The sequence below is a fragment of the Musca autumnalis genome, unplaced genomic scaffold (assembly GCF_047663935.1).
Source record: "Musca autumnalis isolate F117 unplaced genomic scaffold, ASM4766393v1 scaffold_3, whole genome shotgun sequence".
NCBI classification, from domain to species: Eukaryota; Metazoa; Arthropoda; class Insecta; order Diptera; family Muscidae; genus Musca; species Musca autumnalis.
Window position 1 is genome coordinate 88,734,772 of NW_027411866.1, and position 20,801 is coordinate 88,755,572.

At 33.2% G+C, this 20,801-nt stretch overlaps 1 protein-coding gene across 9 annotated transcripts in view; it reads right to left on the reverse strand.

Annotated features, from left to right (window-relative positions):
* The window catches only part of LOC141396822 (uncharacterized), a 319,005-nt gene that overhangs the window by 193,388 nt on the left and 104,816 nt on the right, over positions 1-20,801 (reverse strand). For 6 of the 9 annotated variants that reach the window (XM_073972486.1, XM_073972487.1, XM_073972489.1 and 3 more), the window contains exon 2: positions 17,697-17,807. The exons of 2 other annotated variants lie outside the window; for them this stretch is intronic. The gene's annotated coding sequence lies outside the window, so the exon portion shown is untranslated. Of the gene's footprint in view, positions 1-741; positions 893-17,696; positions 17,808-20,801 lie in introns of those variants that run through there. One more of the 9 variants, XM_073972494.1, reaches the window with a different exon arrangement.

A 20,801-nucleotide genomic window follows, 5' to 3' on the forward strand; every position in this document is an offset into this window, starting at 1 on the left:
AAAGTTTTTCATCGATTGAAAATGCTCCTTTGTCCCCATACAAATTACTATGTAAACAAAGATCGCCCGGGTGGCACGGGTAAAAGTTAACCAATCGCAATAAAATTTCATATACATATAAGGTCTTTGGACTAAATGGAAAACAACTAGGGGTAAGGGTTCTAAAAAATATTTTTTTTTGTCGCCTAAAGACGAATCAAGGATGAAGGACGGCAATAGTTCCATTAACTCATTACAAACTAATATAAGTGTGGGGCCTCTCACCCTGGTACAGCGGTAAGCACGTCCGCTTTACACTCAGTGCTCTCTGTGGTTCAATTCCTAACCGGAACATCAAAAAATTAATTAAAAATTATAAGAAAACAAAAAGTATAAAAATCAATGACAACAAATGAAAGAAACAAAAAACAAAGAAGAATGAAAAATAAAGTTGCTTTAATTTTTTTCTTTATATTTTCTTCTCCTTAAGATCTTCCAAATGATTCGTCAGCGAATCTTGGTCGCGATTAGCATTCCATAAACACTTACTTTAGGTTGGTGATACGTGGAAGATTTTTAGGCGATATCGCCTGCGACAAATTAATCGCCCAGAAGAATCGCGTATTATTCTTAGGCGATAGAAAAGGTTTGCAGAGTTGTCCCTTCGGGAATGTTGTGGGAACATATGTACATATGTATGTAAGCTTAACGATAAATACAGAGCCTTTGGGACTAATATATTCCTGTATTTTTATTACTTACCCCGTTACATTTGCACAAAATGATTTGCAGATTGTAAATTTATTCAGGACCATTACTGTCCATAAATTTATTCAACAATAAAACAACTTGCCGCAAGTATAGAGTATTATTATCTGTTTATGGAAAACTATTGCCTGGTTGTTACAGCAATAATCACTAAAAACAACTGAACAAAAAACAACACAACCAAGAGAAAACCACATTTTTCACATTTTGAAATTCGATTCAATGTTGAATTCGTTCTCACTTTACTTTGAAACAAAAATATTATGCCACAAGCTAAGTTCCTGCCGCCGCCAATTTGTTTTTTTTTTCATTTTTTATTGGCATCATATTTTAATTTTGTTTTGTTATTTTATTTTGTAGACAGATATTTAGATTAGTTACCCCACAAATATATTTTGTACAAATAAGTCCATATATCTCGATAACAAACACAATGACGATGACAGCGACAACGGCAACTAACGATGAATTACGCAACCTCGAAATCAATATCAGTAGTGGTAACAAACAAAACTATAGCCGGGCCGGTCGACGCCATTTTCATCATCAACATCATTAACAACGGGATCGATGTCGATGGCTTCAAAAAAATTATTCCGTTTCAAATTGCGTCAGGAGGAGGTTAACCGCAGACAACACCAATGTGACGTGATGCAGTCGTCGTCGTTTTAGCCAAGTCACTTATCCGCTTGACTATCTCATCTATCTGTGGATGTCATCGGAAAATGGATGACACTCAATGTAGATGAGGCAAAAAAACTGTCACATCATGTTAATTATGGACATAAACTGATATCCTATTTCACTTAAAAACGAAATGGTTTTCCACAGAACACTTAATCCACAAAACGTTCAATGATGATTGAATACATGAACAACATGAAACCTGAACAGGGACAAAAACATAATTTTTTGAAAAAAAAAACTTTAAAATTAACACGTAAGAGAAGAAAAAAGGAAAGACTAGAACAAAAAAAAATACCATAAAAAACTTTTAGCTAGATATTAACTTTCAAACAGATGGGGTGAAACGATGGGGAGAAAGACAACAGCTGCCAAAGGAAAATGCACTCCAATTTATTTTTGAGGTGGTGTTAAAATTGGATTAACACTAAACGGAAATGTATATAATCCTCAAAGACTTGTGTCCATGTGTTAGCTCGAACAGAGGAGGCATTAACTGAATGAACTGTCAAACAGTTGTAGAATATGAAACTAAAGATATGTACGAACTCATAAATATGTACGAACTATGTACAATGCACATAGGGGAAATGTATGTTAAAAGTTGATTAAAACTCCTGAAAAGCTCATTTATAATCCGATCGATATGGATGGTCATAGCAAATGGGAAAAAGCTCAGGTTACTGTTTACCAACAGTTTGTTCTTAAAAACGCGATTTTCATATTTTGAGTTTTGAGTAACTGTTGGCCTATGTTTATCCTATGTTTGACACTGCTTGAAAGTTGCTATATTTGGCATTTAATTCCATTATTATGTTTCTTAGTACACATTAAAGTTTGTAATAAAGGAGTTTTCTAAGAATGGTGATTTTAATGTAATGTCAAAAAAATCGCTTGAAAAAAAATCACAGAAAATTGTGTAAACTTAGGCAATTCCACACAATTCAAGGCCCATTTTGGTTTATTTCTTTTTTGGCCCCTTGAATTATAATTCATTTTATTACATTATTTTATTTTTTTACAATTCACTAGGTTCACCAACCCCCCCTGTGTTTAGTTTTTGTCAGGTTCCAAGAAGGAATTTTTGTTAGACATTAGAATGACTTCAATCATTGAACAAGTTTTTCTGTGCTGTATAACGTCGATCAAAATGTCCATGAGTTGTCGAGTGAGACTAGTTGTCTGTGAGACTCCTTATTTTGTGCTTCAATATTAATGCGTCTATATGAATTTTGAGATTTTCATGAGTTTTGTAGTATCAACATAGACTATTGAATTTATCGACGACGAAATGCTCTCACCGAGTATGTTCCAATTGAGTGGGGTTAGTTTTTGATGGGAACTATATTCTCAGATAAAAATATCCAAGAAAATATTGTCATTTTCCCCCAAAAATCGTCTTCGAACTTTTGTCAGTTTTCGGGTTTGAGTGATTTGACCGCGGAAAAATTGCGTAATCCTTCGTCTTTAAATTCATTAGTCTATGGTATCAATTTAATGTAATTTTGCAAACAATTTTAGGCTGTTTTCTCATGCTGAATTTTAAGCAAATCAGTACTTGATCTAAAAAAATTCTGTCTTCCACACTGACATTTTCAACATTTTTTTAGAATATTTCTAGATACTGTGCAGATGTTATGAAGAGAAGATGTTCCAATATAACTACACCCTAAATTTTTTCTGTCGAATTTCACATTGATAATAATAGACAACCAGATGCGACACAAAAAATACGTAATTTTCAACAGCTTCGTTGTTGTATGATTTTACGCAAAATGTGTTTAAAACTATACATATTTTGTTGCGATGTTAGACGCCAATTTATTGTAATTTTACACACTTTTGTATATAAATCTATGTTGAAGTATTCAAATGTATACGTAACTTCTGAATGTGTTTAATAATACAACATTTTCAATACGGAAAATTGTTGTATTTATATAAAAACATAACTTATTTGATTTAATTAATTTAAAATATAAATAAAAGTAAATAAATTTAATTAAATACAATAAGGTTGAAGACTTCTAAACTTTTATAATAACTAAAATATTCACAAATTTGTTATTGACTTTTTTATTTACTTCTTATTTTAAGTGTGATTTATTAAAAAAAACTTTACAATCTTTCGTCTGCTATTCAAGTTCTTGTTCTACTGCAAAAATGAGTTTTCAGATTTCCAACACTTTATGTTTGAAATTTAGCAGTTTGTGTTTAATTTCAAGCATATTCTGTTGCAAATACTGTTTTTGCAAAACCTCTATAGTTTGTTTATTACTAAAAATCACAACGATTTTCATTGCAATTTTCAACAAATAATTTAGAGTTTACTATAGTGAAATTAACAACGGTATATCTCAACGTTCAGCCATTTAGAATTAACAGGTTTTATTAATTTCGAGATGTTTCCTTCCCGAATAAGCATATAATGAATCTGTTTTAAACTTTATAGCATTTTGTGGTATTTCAAATATTGTACTTTATCATTCATCAATATCAAATTTTCGCGTTGACTTTCCTTCAAAATCTCGTATATTGTCTTCGCTTCATATTATTATTCATACTTCATATTCATAGCCAGACTGTTACGGTTGTATTTACATTCGCAGTTCTATTTCACAGCGGAAAAAGCATGTTCTTTATGAAGATTTATTTGACACTAGAGTATATACAATAATATTAAGGTTTAAATCCAATATAAATATAAACATATTCTTGTGTTAGTCCATTTGCTTATCCTTCATATTTTCTTCGTTATTTTGATGAACTCAGAACAATTACATTGACCGGCTCTTTTGAGTGAAGCGTTCAATTGAGCTAATTAATTTGTGAGCCACACAAACAACACCAAGTAGTGTTGGACAATCTAGTTCACTGAACGGATCGATCTTCCTTGATTCTTTTATTAAAAAAGAACTATGTAGTTCCTTCGTTCACTTATCATTGTAACTCAATAGTTTTTGGATAAACTGGTCCTTTTAGTAAAGTGTTCAATTGAACTAATTAGTTTGTGAACCACACTACACCAAGTAGTGTAAGACAATCTAGTTCACTGAACGGATTAATCTTTCTTGATTATTTTATCAAAAAGAACTAATTCCGTAATTTACCATTGTAACTTAATCGTTTTTGGATAAATTGGTCCTTTGAGTGAAGCGTTCAGGTGAAATAATTAGTTTGTGTTGAACAATTCAGTTCACTAAACGGATCGATCTTTTTTGATCCTTTTATCAAAAAGAACCAGTTAATTCCTTCATTTTCCAACTCAATCATTCTTCAATCGATTCTTCACATACCACTTTTTTTTAAACTCCGACGGTCTTTTTATGTTAAATGAATTGAAAATATTTTTATTTATTGTTGCTTTATTAGAACCAAGACCATTATTTATAAAAGTTTTTAATTAATTGAATTAATTGAACTATCATAGCTTAAGGAGTTTGTATGTAGTGAAAAAGTGAACTTTAGCAAAGTCCCACACACCTAACTAATATGCAACGATCGTTTCGTTGGTGGTTATTAAGATCATCAGGCATATCAGAGGCGAATGGCGAATTTTACAAAAAATAAAAAAGTAATGCATGGTGAGCGCTCATGAATGCCGTAAAAAGTCTTGTCATTTTTTGACAAAGTCAGTGTTGCCATGCATGTTTTCTTTGGCTTCAGATTAATTTGTCTCAAATGAGACAACTCAATGTTGAAGTCAGACAGATTATCTTGAAACCTAAAGGGGGTACGTGTGAGCTATACCTTGACAAAGATCCACTATCTCTATGCAGAAACTTCGTGCTATTTTGAACTATTTAAAACTTGGAATTATGCAGATATGTATGAATTTTTGTGACACAAATTTGATGTAACGAAAGAAAAAACATTTGTACACTTCTCAGGCTGCCTTTTAAGACTAGTGTTTTAATGTTCAATGCTTATCATACTGACCTACATTTTAAAGGAACCTATAATTGGGAAACATAACGAAATTCTATTAGTCAAGACAGGCAGTAAAAAGAGAAAACAAACATTGGTGACTTTGTCGATTCATGGAAGAAAAATTACTTCATCTATATATATAAAATTGAAATTTGTTTGTCTGTTTGTTTGTTTGTTTGTTTGTTTGTGCCTTATAGACTCGAAAACCGCTGAACAGATTTTACTGAAATGCTAAGAGTACATTGCTACATGGCCTGGAATGAAAATAGGCTATATAATTTTTTGAAATTTCGCGTTGATCTGGAGATATAGCATCAAAACCGAAGGTACCTCCAAAAAATTTAGATTTTGTATGCAAATATCTTTAGAACTATTACAGACACAATCTCCAAATTTTGTATGTGTGATGGAATTTGATGTAGAAATAAATTTACTAAATTTTATTCAAATCGGTTCAGATTTGGATATAGCTCCCACATACATATATTTTCGGCCGATTTCCTTATTTTATGTACCAAACATGCTATTTATGTCCAATTTCAATGTAATTTAAAATGTGCGGCTGAATTTGTTTTAGAAATAAATGTGCCAAATTATATCGAGTTTGGTTCAGATTTGGATATAGCTCCCATCTACATATATTTTCGGCCGATTTCCTTATTTTATGCACCAAACACGCTATATATGTCCAATTTCGCTGAAATTTAGAATGTGTGATGGATATTGTCCTAGAAATGTATGTGCAAATTTATTTTGAAATCGGTTCAGATTTGGATATAGCTCCTATATATATTTTTTGTCGATTTCATGTATTGGATGCACCAAACACACTATATATGTCCAAATTCACTGAAATTTGAAATGTGTTACAGAACTTGGTCTAGAAATAAATGTGCCAAATTATATTGAAATCGGTTCAGATTTGGATGTAGCTCCCATATATATTTTCGGCAGATTTTCCGCATTTGATGCACCAAACACGCTATATATGTCCAATTTCGCTGAAATTTTGAATGTGTAACGGAATTTGGTCTAGACATAAATGTGCCGAATTATATCGAAATCGGTTCAGATTTGGATATAGCTCGAATATATATTTTCGGCCGACTTTCCCACATTTGATGCACCAAACATGCTATATATGTCCAATTTCGCTGAAATTTGGAGGGTCTGACGGAATTTGTTCTAGAAATAAATGTGCTGAATTATATCGAGATCGGTTCAGATTTGAATATAGCTCCCATATATATTTTCGGCCGATTTCCTGTATTTTATGCACCAAGCACGCTATATATATCCAATTGCGCTGAAATTTGAAATGCGTGATGGATAATGGCCTAGAAATATATGTGCCAATTTTTATCGAAATCGGTTCAGATTTGGATATAGCTCCTATATATATTTTCTGTCGATTTCATGTATTTGAGGCACCAAACACGGTATTTATATACAATTTCAATAAAATTTGGAACGTGTGACTGAACTTGGTCTAGAAATACATGTGCCAAATTACATGTACCAAACATGCTATTTTGTCCAATTTCGTTGAAATTTGGAATATGTGACGGATATTGGCCTAGAAATAGATGTTCCAAATTATATCGAAATCGGTTCAGATTTGGATATAGAATTCATATATATTTTCGGCCGATTTGATGAACTCAATGCACCAAAAACGCTGTATATGTACGATTTCAATGACATTTGGCATTGATGACGAATATTGGCCTTGAAATAGATGTTCAAAATTATATCGAAATCCGTTCAGATTTGGATATAGCGCCCATATATGTCCGATTTCAATGACATTCGTAATGTGCGGCGGAATTTGGCCTAGAAATAATTGTGCCAAAATATTTCCAAATCGTTTCAGATTTAGATATAGCTCCCATGTATATTTTCGGCCGATTATATGTATTTGATTTGATATATACGTCACATTTCAATGAAATTTTTATCATTATTGACATATCTACATATATCAATATTGGAGTAAAAATTATCAATAACAGAATCAGTTATCCTAAGAGTAATTTAAGATGTCCCAGTAGGCTGAATAAATTACAAGTATCCTCAAACTTAAGGTACACAATTTTAGTGTTGTTGCTAATTTAATTATCTTCTTTAAAGGAGAGAGTGGACTCAGGAGTGTTAGAGTATATAAAATTTTTAAATGTGACCTACGTAGGACTCATTCATTTATTTTTCACTTAGTCGGGGTAGCGAAGCGCACCGGGTTAAGCTAGTTTATTTATATAAATAAAATGAAAGAAACAAAAAACACTTAAATGTTGCTTGACGACAAAATAAACACCATAGTCATCATCACCATCATCAATAAAACAAAAACCCTGCTTTGACGCGAGACCGACCATTGATGATGGAAAAGATTATGGCGAAAAAATAAACGCACAAGTGCTTCCACATGTTTTGAAAGTCAAGTGATGAGCAGAGAGTCAAACTCTTTAAAAGTGTCAATTTAATGATGACAAGTGATCGTAAAACACAAGAACCAACAGCATCGCCGCTGGGGCTATCACCAATCACCTACTAGCATAGTCATTACAAAAAGCACACCAGCTTCATCATTTTGGAAAATGACATATTTCCGTTTCGTTTTTGTGTCGAAATGACTCCACTCAATAAAGAAATTTCACAGATAATAACATTTGTCGATGTCTACGACGCTGAAATAAAACACTTGTCATGTGAGATTACCTACCACCGACAATGAACTTTCGGCACATCAAAAAAGAAATGACAGTAGGCCATAACATCTTTAAAATCTCTTGAAGCAAAACGCGCTTTTGCATTGAACAGAAATCCAATCATCATAAAGGTATTTGAGTTCGTTCCTCTTTCCCTCTGACTCCAAGAATATCCACTAAAAATTAGATATGTTTGAGTGGAGGTATTTGTTTTTAGAATGCCTCCTCATTATTATGAATGCCCTATTTATTTTGTAAACTCCCATGTGACAACTTCATTTGAAATGAAGGTAATGATGAATGAGTCTCTCGTAAAATGTTTATTTTAATGTAATGCCGTTTGCTGGTGGTGACAGGCTGTTGATATATTTTGAGTAATTTCCAGGCATTAAATAAAATATACCATCTAATGTTAAGGTATTAAATTAAATGGATGTATAAAATACACTAAAGCATTACCTTTTGTTGGGAAGGAAAAGAAGAAGAAAAACAACAGCAAAGTTGGGAGCGTATAAGTTTTATGGAAGAGCCAAAAAAACAACCAGTTGAAATTTTCAATTTATTTAAAGATATAAAATATTCAAAACAGAAAGTTTTTGGAACACAAGATGAGGCATGAAAGACAGTTTATATGGCCGATAAATAAAATAAATTATTGGAGATTTATAAACATATTTAACGGTGTTTGAAAAGCATGAAGGAAAATTGAAAAGTGTTGTTAGCGTTGACGTGTTTTATATCAACTTTTTGTTTAGATTGTTTTGTCCTTTGGGTCAGTTAAAAGAATTAGGTGTTTATTTTATAGCCTTTCTTTTTATTGTCCAATATTTCAACTGTCCTGCGCAGCCTTCTTCCGGGAAATACTACAAATACAAGTAATTAACAAATCGAGAGAGATATTAACACAAACTTACTTTATTTTGACAGTCCCCTCCGATCAAAGGTATTCCATGCAATGTCTGAATTTGGTATCCCCGCAAAGCTCATCCGGCTTTGTAAGATGACTTTAACTGACACTAGGTAATCAGTTAAAATTGGAAAGAACGGCTCGGTACAGTTCAGTACCAAAAGAGGCTTCAGACAAGTAGACAGCATTTCGTGTGACCTATTCAACATTTTGCTGGAAAAGGTAATACGAGATGCAAATGTCAAAAGAAATGGCACAATTTACACCAATAGTCACATGATACTTGCTTATGCTGATGACATAGACATCATAGGACGATCAGTAAAGGAAGTAACTGATATCTTTAGGAAGGTCGAAGGAGAATCTGCGAAAGTGGGTCTGGCGGTAAACGGCGAAAAGACCAAATTGATGATGTCGACGCGCAAAGCGTAAATAGAGCTCGGACCAACTGTGGAAGTTGGTACCTATAATTTTGAGGTAGTTCAAGGCTTCGTCTACCTCGGCACTGCCATTAACACAACAAACAACATCATTTGTGAAATAAGAAAAAGAATTGTATTGGCCAACAGATGCCACTATGGTTTAAATAAGCAATTTAAAAACAAAGCCACATCTCGTCAAACAAAAATAACACTATACAAAACGCTGATACTGCCCGTGCTAATGTATGGCTCCGAAGCATGGGTACCTGCACAAACAGATAAGGCAGTACTTGGTGTGTTTAAGAGGAAAATTCTTCGAAGGATCTACGGGCCGATTTGCGTTGACGGTGAATATCGACGTCGTATGAACCACGAGCTATATAAGCTATACAAAGACATATAGTTAAACGTATCGAGATGCAACGATTGCGTTGGCTAGGCCATATCATAAGAATGAACGATGATGAACCCGCTAAAAAGGCGTATGAATACATGTCACATTGGGGTGCACGCATAATCGGGAGGCCTAAGCATCGATGGAGCATACAAGTGGATGAAGAAATGAAAAGGCGCGGTATTCCAAAAAGCGAAGCGAAAAACAGAGATAATTGGAGATCTTTTCTTAGTTCGGTCTATGGAAAAGATGTTCTGTTCATCAAACACAAAGTTGAAGGGATATTTTGATGAAATATGCAATTGTGGTGGTGTAGGGCATGGGCGTAGCCAATAATAGCTAGGGAGGGGCAGCTACCCCCTCTAGATCCTACAAAACAGTTCATTTCGATGTAAAAAATATAAATATTACGAAAAAACAAGCACAAGCAACAAATTTAATTTCCATGAAGTCAATGTTTGCACTATTATAATACGCGAACTATTGCAATTTACCAGTAACTATGACCATGGCTAGATCAATTCAAGTGTTTTTGAACAAAGCTCAAAAATTTGGAAAAATAATTTTATTTGCGTGGAAGTTATGACCGCGTAAATGAATAAAAATAGGAAAAAACGTTGAAGCTAACGAGGTTTTTTACGTTACTATTTGATTGCTGATTAAACCGTTCAAATGACGGACATATGTCCAAAGTAAAAGTAGAAGAATACAAAATGAAGATTACGCTTCTAATGTATCACTTTTCGAAATTTCCACTGCTTCCACCTTTTATGGATGCTGACATTTTAAAGCCGGATTTTAGGTGTTTTTTGTATTTTTAATTTAACTGGAACGCGCAATCGAGTATTTCAAAAAGCAATTAATAGGATTAAAGTACTCGCAATTACGCATAATTTGATATGTATATTGGCTATGTAGCCCACACAGCAGCAGAGTAATCTACTGCCAAAGGCCAAAATTTAGTGCGATATTTTTTCTAAAAAACATATTTTTTTGGGTACAGTATTTACAATATCGTTTTGAGTGTGCTGGTACCCCGCGATATTTTAGGTTTTCGGCAGTCCGAATCATATAAATCATAGATCGTGAAAATCCATCCCCTAGAACGGCGAAAAGAGCAACTGCAAAAACCGAAAAATGTGCGAAAAATGTTTTTGAAAATATCGCGGATTGAAAAAATTGACACATCACTCGCGGTTTTGCGAAAACAGCGGTTTAAAAAATTTAGTGGCATGGGAGATGTATCCGATTTATTCCAAAAATAGTGTGTGATGCTACATCCATGGTTCTTGATGGATTTGATCGAAATAGGATTAGATCGATGTATTTTTCCACGGTTGGTAGTGAAATCGGATGCGTATAAAAAGTGTGTGCACTTTGTGCAAATTATAAGCGTTTTACAGATTGTTTCACACTAAACTGCAGACAACGCTACATCTTAGCGGCCAAATCCTGGCAAATGTGTGCAAATTAAAAGAGAAGAATTCGCCGTATTGATAAACCGCATGCGCATCAAGCGATTTTGAGGATTTTGCGATTTACACGCATTTCAAATGATACAGTTTTATTTGAAGATTATACCGCATTCAAAGGAACCCAACATTTATTTGAACGTTACCCATATCTTCCGCTAGATGTTAGCGTGTACTCGAGAAGTGATTAGAATAAAAAACGATTTTTTGCGTGAAATTTAACTGAAATAGAAGAATAACTCCGACCTAATTTTCTTACATTTTCTTCAACTAAGTCACAAAAAAATTGAAAAATATTTTCTCTTACAAAAATTTTATAAATACCCTCAATATATATTTTTTGTTTTTGCTAAAATGTGCAAACCGCTAAACAGATTTCTATATTTTTGGTTCCATTTGAATCGCCGCGATGTTTAGATTACGTACATATTTTTAAAATATTTTTCCGATGCATAAACAGCTTAAATTTTAATAAAACAATTTGCAAGCAAGCAATTTTTTTAATTCTTTCCTAATTTCCGCGAAAATTTACAACTTTGTCACTAATGTTATGGGACCTCAGTAATCATATAGTACGTAGGAAGCCCTTAATTAACAACCCTGTAGGAAATGTCAATAGTGAATCTATACTGACTTACTACTGACATTGTCAACAGTACTACTGACAAACTGTAGACAACTAATGCAATTTCCTATAGACATTTTCTATGAACGTGTCATTCGAAAGTCAGTACTGACATTGGAACTAGTATGTCAGTAGTAAGTCAGTAGTTCCTGAGGAACCATGTGTTGACATTGGAAGTAGTGAGTCAGTAGAGACATTGGAGGTAGTGAGTCAATAGTTCATCTAGCGTCATATGGTGACATTGGTACCAGACTTTCCTTACTAAGTTTTTTGGCTTATATGAACTTTTTATAGATTAAAAAGCTATATGGTACGTTTTATAAGACGATGATCTTACACTTTTGTTTAAATAGTATATTTTATTAAAGAAAAATACATATTATTGAAAATGCTAAAAAAAGTAAAAATTGCGTTTAACGGGTTTTAAATAAGGGCTAAGTCCAAGATTCCACATAAGTTCAAAATAAAGCCAATGTTTTCGAGGCTGGCTAAACATTTGAATATTTAAATAATAACAAAGTTGTTTTCATTGCCTTTTATTTTCTTGACCATAAGAAACACTTTTTTCACGAAGCGCCAAAATTATTTTACACCAAACAATCGTTGGGCTATCAGCTGTTAAAATAATCAATGCTTCTTCTTATTAAGATAAAAGTATCAATAGTTGACAACATGTTGACAAAGTGTTGACTGTCACCATAATAGTAGACAAAGTGTTGACATGTCGACACATGTCCCCATGCTTCCTACAGGGAATGTTTCGCAATATAAAGAGTAGCGTTGTTTTAAGATTTATTTCTTATTATCAGAATTAAAACCGCCATAACTTTTGCGCGCAACAACCAAAATTAGTATCTCGAACAGATTTGAGAATCGGAATTTTTTCCCAATCTATGTACCAGAAATCTTTCATGTAGCTTAAAATTTTTTTTATGGATAACTAAAAAATTTTGATATTTCCTCATATACTCGTATTATAGCAGAAAAATGTTTGTACATTTGTTTGTTTGAAGTTTATGGACTCAAAAACCGCTGAGCCGATCTTCCTGAAAATTTCACAGTATATCCCTACATGGCCTAAAAGTAACATAGGCTATAAAAATTTCTGAAATTCAGCGCTGATCCGGAGATATAGCATCAGAATCGGAGGTACCTCCAAAAAATATAGATTTTTTTATGCAAATATCTATAGAATGGTAACAGATAATGTCTCCAAATTTTGGATGTGTGATGGAATTTGGTCTAAAAATAAATTTGCCAAATTATATTGAAATCGGTTCAGATTTGGATATAGCTCCCATATATATTTTCGGCCGATTTCATGTTTTTTATGCACCAAACGCGCTATATATACCCGATTTAAATGAAAGTTGGTATGTGTGACGAAAATTGGCCTACAAATAAATGTGTCAAAATATATTTTACCTTATTCAGGGTAGCGAAGTGCACCGGGTTCAGCTAGTCTTATATAAAATAGAAAAATGTTTGTACGTTTGTTTGTAATTTACGGACTCGAAAACCGCTGAACCGATCTTCCTGAAAATTTGAGGGTATATTGCAATATCTTCTGAAAGTAAAATTTCCTATATCCTCAGGATCGGAAGTACCTCAAAAAAATTAGATTTTGTATGCAGATATCTAACGAACGGTTACAGATACAGCCACCAAATTAGGACTAAGTAACGGAATTTGGTCTAGAAATAAATCGGCCTAATTATATTGAAATCGGTTCAAATTTGGATATAGCGCCCATATATATTTTCGGCCGATTTCATGTATTTTATGTACTAAACACGATCTTTATGTCTAATTTCCATGAAATTTAGAATGTGTGAGAGAATTTGGGAAATAAGTATGCGAAATAATATTGAAATCGGTTCAGATTTGGATATAGCTCCCGTGTATATTTTCGACCGATTTCATGTATTTTATGCACCAAACACGCTATGTATAACCAATTTCAATGAAATTTGGAATATGTGACGAAATTTGGTCTAGAAATAAGTACGCCAAATTATATTGAAATCGGTTCAGATTTGGATATAGCTCCCATGTATATTTTCGGTCGATTTCATTCCTTTATGTTTCCATTCCTCTATGTTTGTTGCTTTGCTTTTTTGAATACCGCGTTTTTAACTCTCGCTTTCCACTTGTTCGCTCCATCAAGGCCTTGGCCTGCCAGTTCTGCGTGAACCGCCCTTGTAGCGGTTTCATCATCGTTCATGACATGGCCTAGCTGACACAATCGTTGTATCTCGATACGTTTAAATATACTGATATCGTTGTATAGCAGATACAGCTCCAAGTTCATACGACGTCGATATTCACCGTCAATGCAGATTGGCCCATAGATCTTTCGTAGAATTTTTCTCTCAAACACACCAAGCACTGCATTATCTGCCTGCGCAAGTACCCATGTTTCGAAACCATACATTAGCACGCGTTTTGTGAAGTGTTATTTTTGTTTGACAAGATGTAACTTTGTTTTTAAACTGCTTACTTAAGCCGAATTAGCATCTGTTGGCGAATACAATTCTTCTTCTTATTTCACAGCTGATGTCGTTTGTTGTGTATATGGCGGTGCCGTGATAGACGAATTTTTTTGACTATCTCAAAATTATAAGAACCAACTTCCACTGTTGTTGGTCTGAGGTCTATGAAGGCATTTCGCGTCGACGCCATCAATTTGGTATTCTCGCCGTTTAGCGCCAGACCCACTTTTGCAGATTCTCCTGTGACCTTCTTAAAGGTGTCAGTTACTTCTTTTACTGATCGTCCCATGCTGTCTATATAGTCAGCATAAGCAATTAACATGTTGTTATTGGTGCAAATTGTGCTATTTGATTTAACATCTGGATCTCTTATAACATTTTCCTGCAGAATGTTGAATAAGTCACACAAAAGGCTATATCCTTGTCTAAAACCTCTGTTCGGAGAGATTCATTCCTATTTTAACTGCGGACCGAGTATCCTTCCAATATTTTGACTTAATTTTTTGATTTCCATAGACTCAATATGTTTACTATCGAATCCCATATAGAAATTAACAATCAGTGACGACAAAAAAATTGGAATTTTGGACAGAAAATCGATTCCTGAACCATTGAGCGTCGTAAATTGTTAAAAGACACCCGCATAAATATGTATGTCATGCATATTGAAACATTTTCTTTTGCATACCTTTAAATTAGCAAATGTTATCTACACACAATAAATAAAAACTATAAAATACATAATTATTTTATTTTATAAATTGAATTGTAATGTAAAAAAGCTATTCAAATTTGCTACATTTGCAAAACCAAATGAATGCGAATGCAATTTTTTAAATGATCCGATAACAATGATATATGGAATTTCAAGTGAAAAAAACATAACATTATAACAGTAATAAAATAACATTATATTTTTAGTTTTTGTACAGTGGACTCTAATTAATTGAAAAAAGTAAATTGTAATTAATTGTACTTTTAAATGGAATAGATTTACTTTAAACAAGTAAAAAAGTATCAGTCGGCCATACCGACAGAGATATACCCTCAGCCTGCGCACCATTTCAGCGAAACATTTTCAACTTTTGTAAGGCGGCAACTGAAGGCGTGGACCCAACTTAAACTAAGTTTGAACAAAATATTACGAAGCCCAAATTTTAGACCCAATCTGCTGATCGGAGTTATCGTGTTCTCCAGCCAGACAGACAGACGGACTAAATCGACTCCAAATTGCTTGAAAAGGATTTCGTCCATATTTGGAGTCTAAAACTATTATTTCGATTAGGCAGATTTTGGTCGTTAAATGACCAAACAGAATACTTATTATAATCCACACTATACAATTGAGTTTATCCTCAATAGTCCTCGGCTCAATTCCTCATATGAAAATACATTCCACAAAAGCAATTTGTAAAAATGATCGACTTTCAACTGTACTGAGTTTTGGTGTAATGGTGACACAGTTTTAATGTTTATTGTCAACAATTGAATTGAACGTTAAGTGTTCTAAATAAGCCAAATGAAAAGTAAACAGTTTATTATTTGTTATTTTCTGTAGACATTGTAATTGATATTGAACGACCACGGTGTGCATTTCATTTAAAACACATTAAATTTATTAAAGTTTGATTTTCAAATATGTTTGTACATAAAAACTGAGTAGTTGTGTTTAACGAACATTAATTAAACGACACAAGCAAAGGGTGACAATTTGAATGGCATATCATTTATTACGGAAAACTCTCTAAAAAGTTCTAACATTTGGGGTGTTCAAATTCAATCTACATACGTTATAATTAAGGTCACATGTATACGAGTATGTTGGAGTGTGAGTGTGTATGAATGTGTGGGTTTTAATATAATCTATACGTTATCGTATAACAATCGACACACCATAATATTTGGGACATCCACATATAACAAATGTACAATTCAATTGAAATTAATATTGTTGTACAAACAAATTTGCTGAATTTGACATTAATTTTGTATAGGTCCCCACCGCTTTGAAACCAATCAAATAAAAATCCAAATACATACATACATATGTGCGCACATGTGAGTTTGTATGTTGAATACGGCTTTAGAACACACCTGATACCACCGGTAACAACGACGACTGTGACTCGGATGATTTTGGTGACCATGGCATGCATGTTGTATGGTTGCAGTTGAATGCATTTCAAATCGAAATGGAAATTGAAATTAAAATTCTAATTATTGTTATCCATTGCCTGGGGACCCGGAGAAAGTCATTAAATTCAATAATCGGCTTGTTAAGGCAACTTTGCGAAAATCCCATTGTGGCAACAACATCCAAACAATATTCATTCAGTTAATTAATTTAATGCCAAATTCGCTGTTCTGATACCATTTAGTAATATGAATTGCTGCTATAGCATGTGGTAGGTAAATGTTTTCAAATCGATATATCAAATGGTATTAGAAGCTATACTCCAGAGCTTTGCAATGGAAGAGCTATTAATCAGCAATAATTTGTTGGACATTTATTTTAAGAGGTGTTTATTTGGTATCTCCGAATTTATCTAAAAGAGTCGATAAAATTAAATTTTATTTAGTGTTTAGAAATTTCAATGGGAATTTTGTATTGGAATTTTGTATGTTAACTTGGATGGGATGTTTTGTGTCAGGTATGAAGGAATGATTCGGAAATTCTGTTCAAAATAGAACAACATTTTAGAGTCATCTAAATGACGTGTCATTATAACATGACTTCAATAAATTGGAGCAGATGACGAGAGACACAAACCTTCTATTTGATACTAGAAATATACTAATTCAATTTCGGCACTGCTAGGACAATGGTCATTAGGGGTGCCATGTTTGTGCGTCTTTCTGGCTTTAGCGCACGACAATTCTCGAACAGACCAACCGATTTGGTCCATAATTTCGTTCGTGTAGTATTTTGCCCAAACTTGGATCAAGTTCGAAGATGGGCCTTATAGGTCCACTCATTCGCTAAAATGGTGCGCACGATAAATCTGAAAGAAAGAAAGCGTTTTGGTGGAAACTTTGAAATATTTCTTACAAACATAGATCTGCTTCGAATGTGGACTATATCGGTCCACTCCTTAGGGAACTTCCCATACAAAATTTCAAAAATGTTGACACAAGTACAATTTAGAAATACTTTTCGGAACACCATTACATTTTTTACAGCAGATTGAGCACGCGGTTAACAATTAATTGTTAGCAATTCTCTGTACACTTTTTCTGTGGGTCTCAAACAAATCTCAGCTATTTTTTTTTTTTTTTTTTTGATAGATAAGATTTAAAAAATTAAGATAAACTTACCAAGTATGTAAAAAAATACAATTGATTTGTTTATTTGTTGACATAAAATTGAATAAATCAATAATTAAAATACTGATTGCTTGTTTGTTCGTGTGTGTGTGTGTTGCCCACCTGTAATGAAACCAAGAAAAAAATATCTTTTAAATAAAATTCATTTATGAAATCACATTAAAATAAAGTTTAAATCACAAAAAATCGTATCCATTGGCAATATATTTTTATAATTTATTGTGAACACTTAAATGAAATGCAGATTATTTCTCTTTAATTAATTTGTTTGTAATTTTTTATATATCGACATAAAATGACACAGAAAAAAACAAATAGAAAGGCTATCATTATTGCTTTTTTAATTTATCCCCCACATTTGGTCCCATCACTCTCATCGTTTCAGATATTTATTTACTTTGTTCAACTCATTTGTTTACTTATTTATTTATTTTATTGTTATTGTTATTTTTATTCATAGATAATAAAATATATATGTATTTACGTACAAACCCAAATATGTACATACATTTACATGTAACTCTTGTTTCTACAACTATTGTTATGTGTATGACAACCAACTGACTGGCGGGGTCATATATGTATGTATATGTCGTTTATTCGTTTCGTTAAAAATAACAAGTGACTTTCCAAAGGAGGACAACAAGAGTCATGTAATCACTGGAATACCATAACTACCATACATGGACACTACAGGAGGTCTTTAGAGTTGTCTTTGTCTTTTTTTGTTACTTTTTTATGACCTCAACAAGCATTGCCGCATTAAAATTGTAAAAAACGAACACATGTCTATAAGTAGTACATACATACATGAGAAGAAAGTCAACAACATCCATAGGTAATATGTACATATACATACAGACATATGTGTATAATAAAGTCCTAACTAAAAAAACACACATAAAAAATTAACATGATGTCATGTTGATTCAATTTCTTGAGATGTTATTTGAAAACATTTGCAATGCGCTGTGTAGGAGTTTTTTCTAGTTCAAGCTTGACATGAAATTAAATTATAAATTAAAATTTAAGTATATTAAACATCAATTAATGAATAATTTCTTTAAGGATATTTTATTCTACATATGTATCTATAATGACTTTAACAGATTCAACTTAATTAACTTTCAAAATTTTATCCCATTCACTTGTGGTACATATTTAGAATTCATAATAGAGTGAAGAGTAGAGGATAGTCTTTGGGAATTAGCCCTTTCGTAGTAGTCTGCGCAAAATAGCTCCCTATTTTCTGTAAAATTTTTAAAGATATTTCTAAAATGTGATACTTTGGGGCCTAAGTAGGAACAACCATGAGTATATGGAAGTTAAACGAATTTTTCACAATCCAAATCGAAAGTGCCAGAAACGTCTTGCAAACGTATACCCCAAGAAAAACCCAAGGAAAAACAATTAAAACAAGGAAAAAAGATCAGCCGCCTTTGCAGACAGAAACATACCCTCAGCCTGTATGAATTGAAACTTTCATCTATGGACAGATCGAATACCGGCTAAACAAACAAAATTCCTTTCCGCAAAATTATATATTAAGGAGTGTTTCAAAAAATGTTGGCGTTTTTGGACGTATGCACTTGCCGACAAAAAATACCGATTTGGATTACCTTTAACAATAGACCATTTTTGAAGTGGATATTATTTTAGGAGTCAATCCTTTCGATAGATATTGCGCCAACCTGTCATTTCAGTTGGTCACCGTATAATTTATAGGCTTTTGGACCATTATATCAGGAAACATGGAATTGCCCTCGAAAAACATAATATCGCTGCAAACAGGAACACAAGGAGTACCTTCAGTAAAAATTTCGTAATGATCGTCGAACAGACATTAAACGGCAATTAAACAAAAATATTAAAGTTTTCTGAGAGAGGTACCCCAAGGAGTAGACCGAACATCTTCGAAATTAAGATGAATTTTAAAAAAAACGTTATTTAAGGTTCGAGATGGAAAGTTTGGATATACACAGTATCCGGTTCGAAAGTTGTCGTGCGCACCAGACGATATGTATGATGGGCGTAGGGGTGTTTTACAGCTTTCGTGCCATCTCAAAAATGGAACAATCTAGGACAAAATCATAAAGGTCAGTCTTGTAGAGCACTTTCAGAGCTACAATATTTTCTCTAGTATCATTTCGATAGGATTGTCGTTTTCTGGTAAAATTCTGAAAACCTAAAAACCCCTTCGGCGATTTTTTTTTATTTTTCTCATCTATGAACCCTGTAGTTTCAGAATCCGCAACAACTTTCCATGTGTAAGCTTTTTTTATTTAATGTTAGTTAAGGCGCATCGTGGTACATGAAGAAGTGGACCGCTATAGTCCACATTCGAACTTGATCTATGTCTGGTAGAAATACTCGTACTTCGATAAACTGATTTCGAACCAAATCTGTTCGAGATTTATTGTGTGCACAATTTTAGCGAAAAACATTGAACTTTTGAACCAAATGGGATGAAACGGATTTCGTCCAAACATACTTTGGGGCTACAACAATTTTTTCGATGAGGCATCTTTTGGTCTCATCAAAGTGTATATATCCTCGTTAGCCTATAGGCTGAGGGTGAAATGCTAATTTACAAAAAAACCTCCCCATCTCTTTATATACCCTCCACCATAGTATGGATATATAAGCCATTGAAATAATCATTTGCTAAGAGTAGCAAGTTCAAAGATGGGCTATATTAGTCTATTTTCAGACCAAATTAGCTATAATTTGGCATTCAGGGTTCCTAGGGGTTGAGAAACGCATCTACCAATAATTATAGAACTAGGTTAATGTTTTGGTATAGCGCTCATATAACGGTTAGGGTTATGACTTTTTTACAACTTCATATCCCAGTATCATAGCGTGATGAGTTTCTACATAAGATTACGTAAAATCTTAATTATGAAGTGATTCGATAAAAAAAGCTTCCGCACAAAAAGCTTTTAAAGTTTTTTTATTTTTCAGAACCTTTGACCAATTTTTGAAGTCACTATAAGGAGATATTTAACTGAAACATGGTATAGGGGCACACGACGTAACCGAAATTACATAACCGTTGGTTTCTCACTACTTTATCGTCATATTATTACATATATA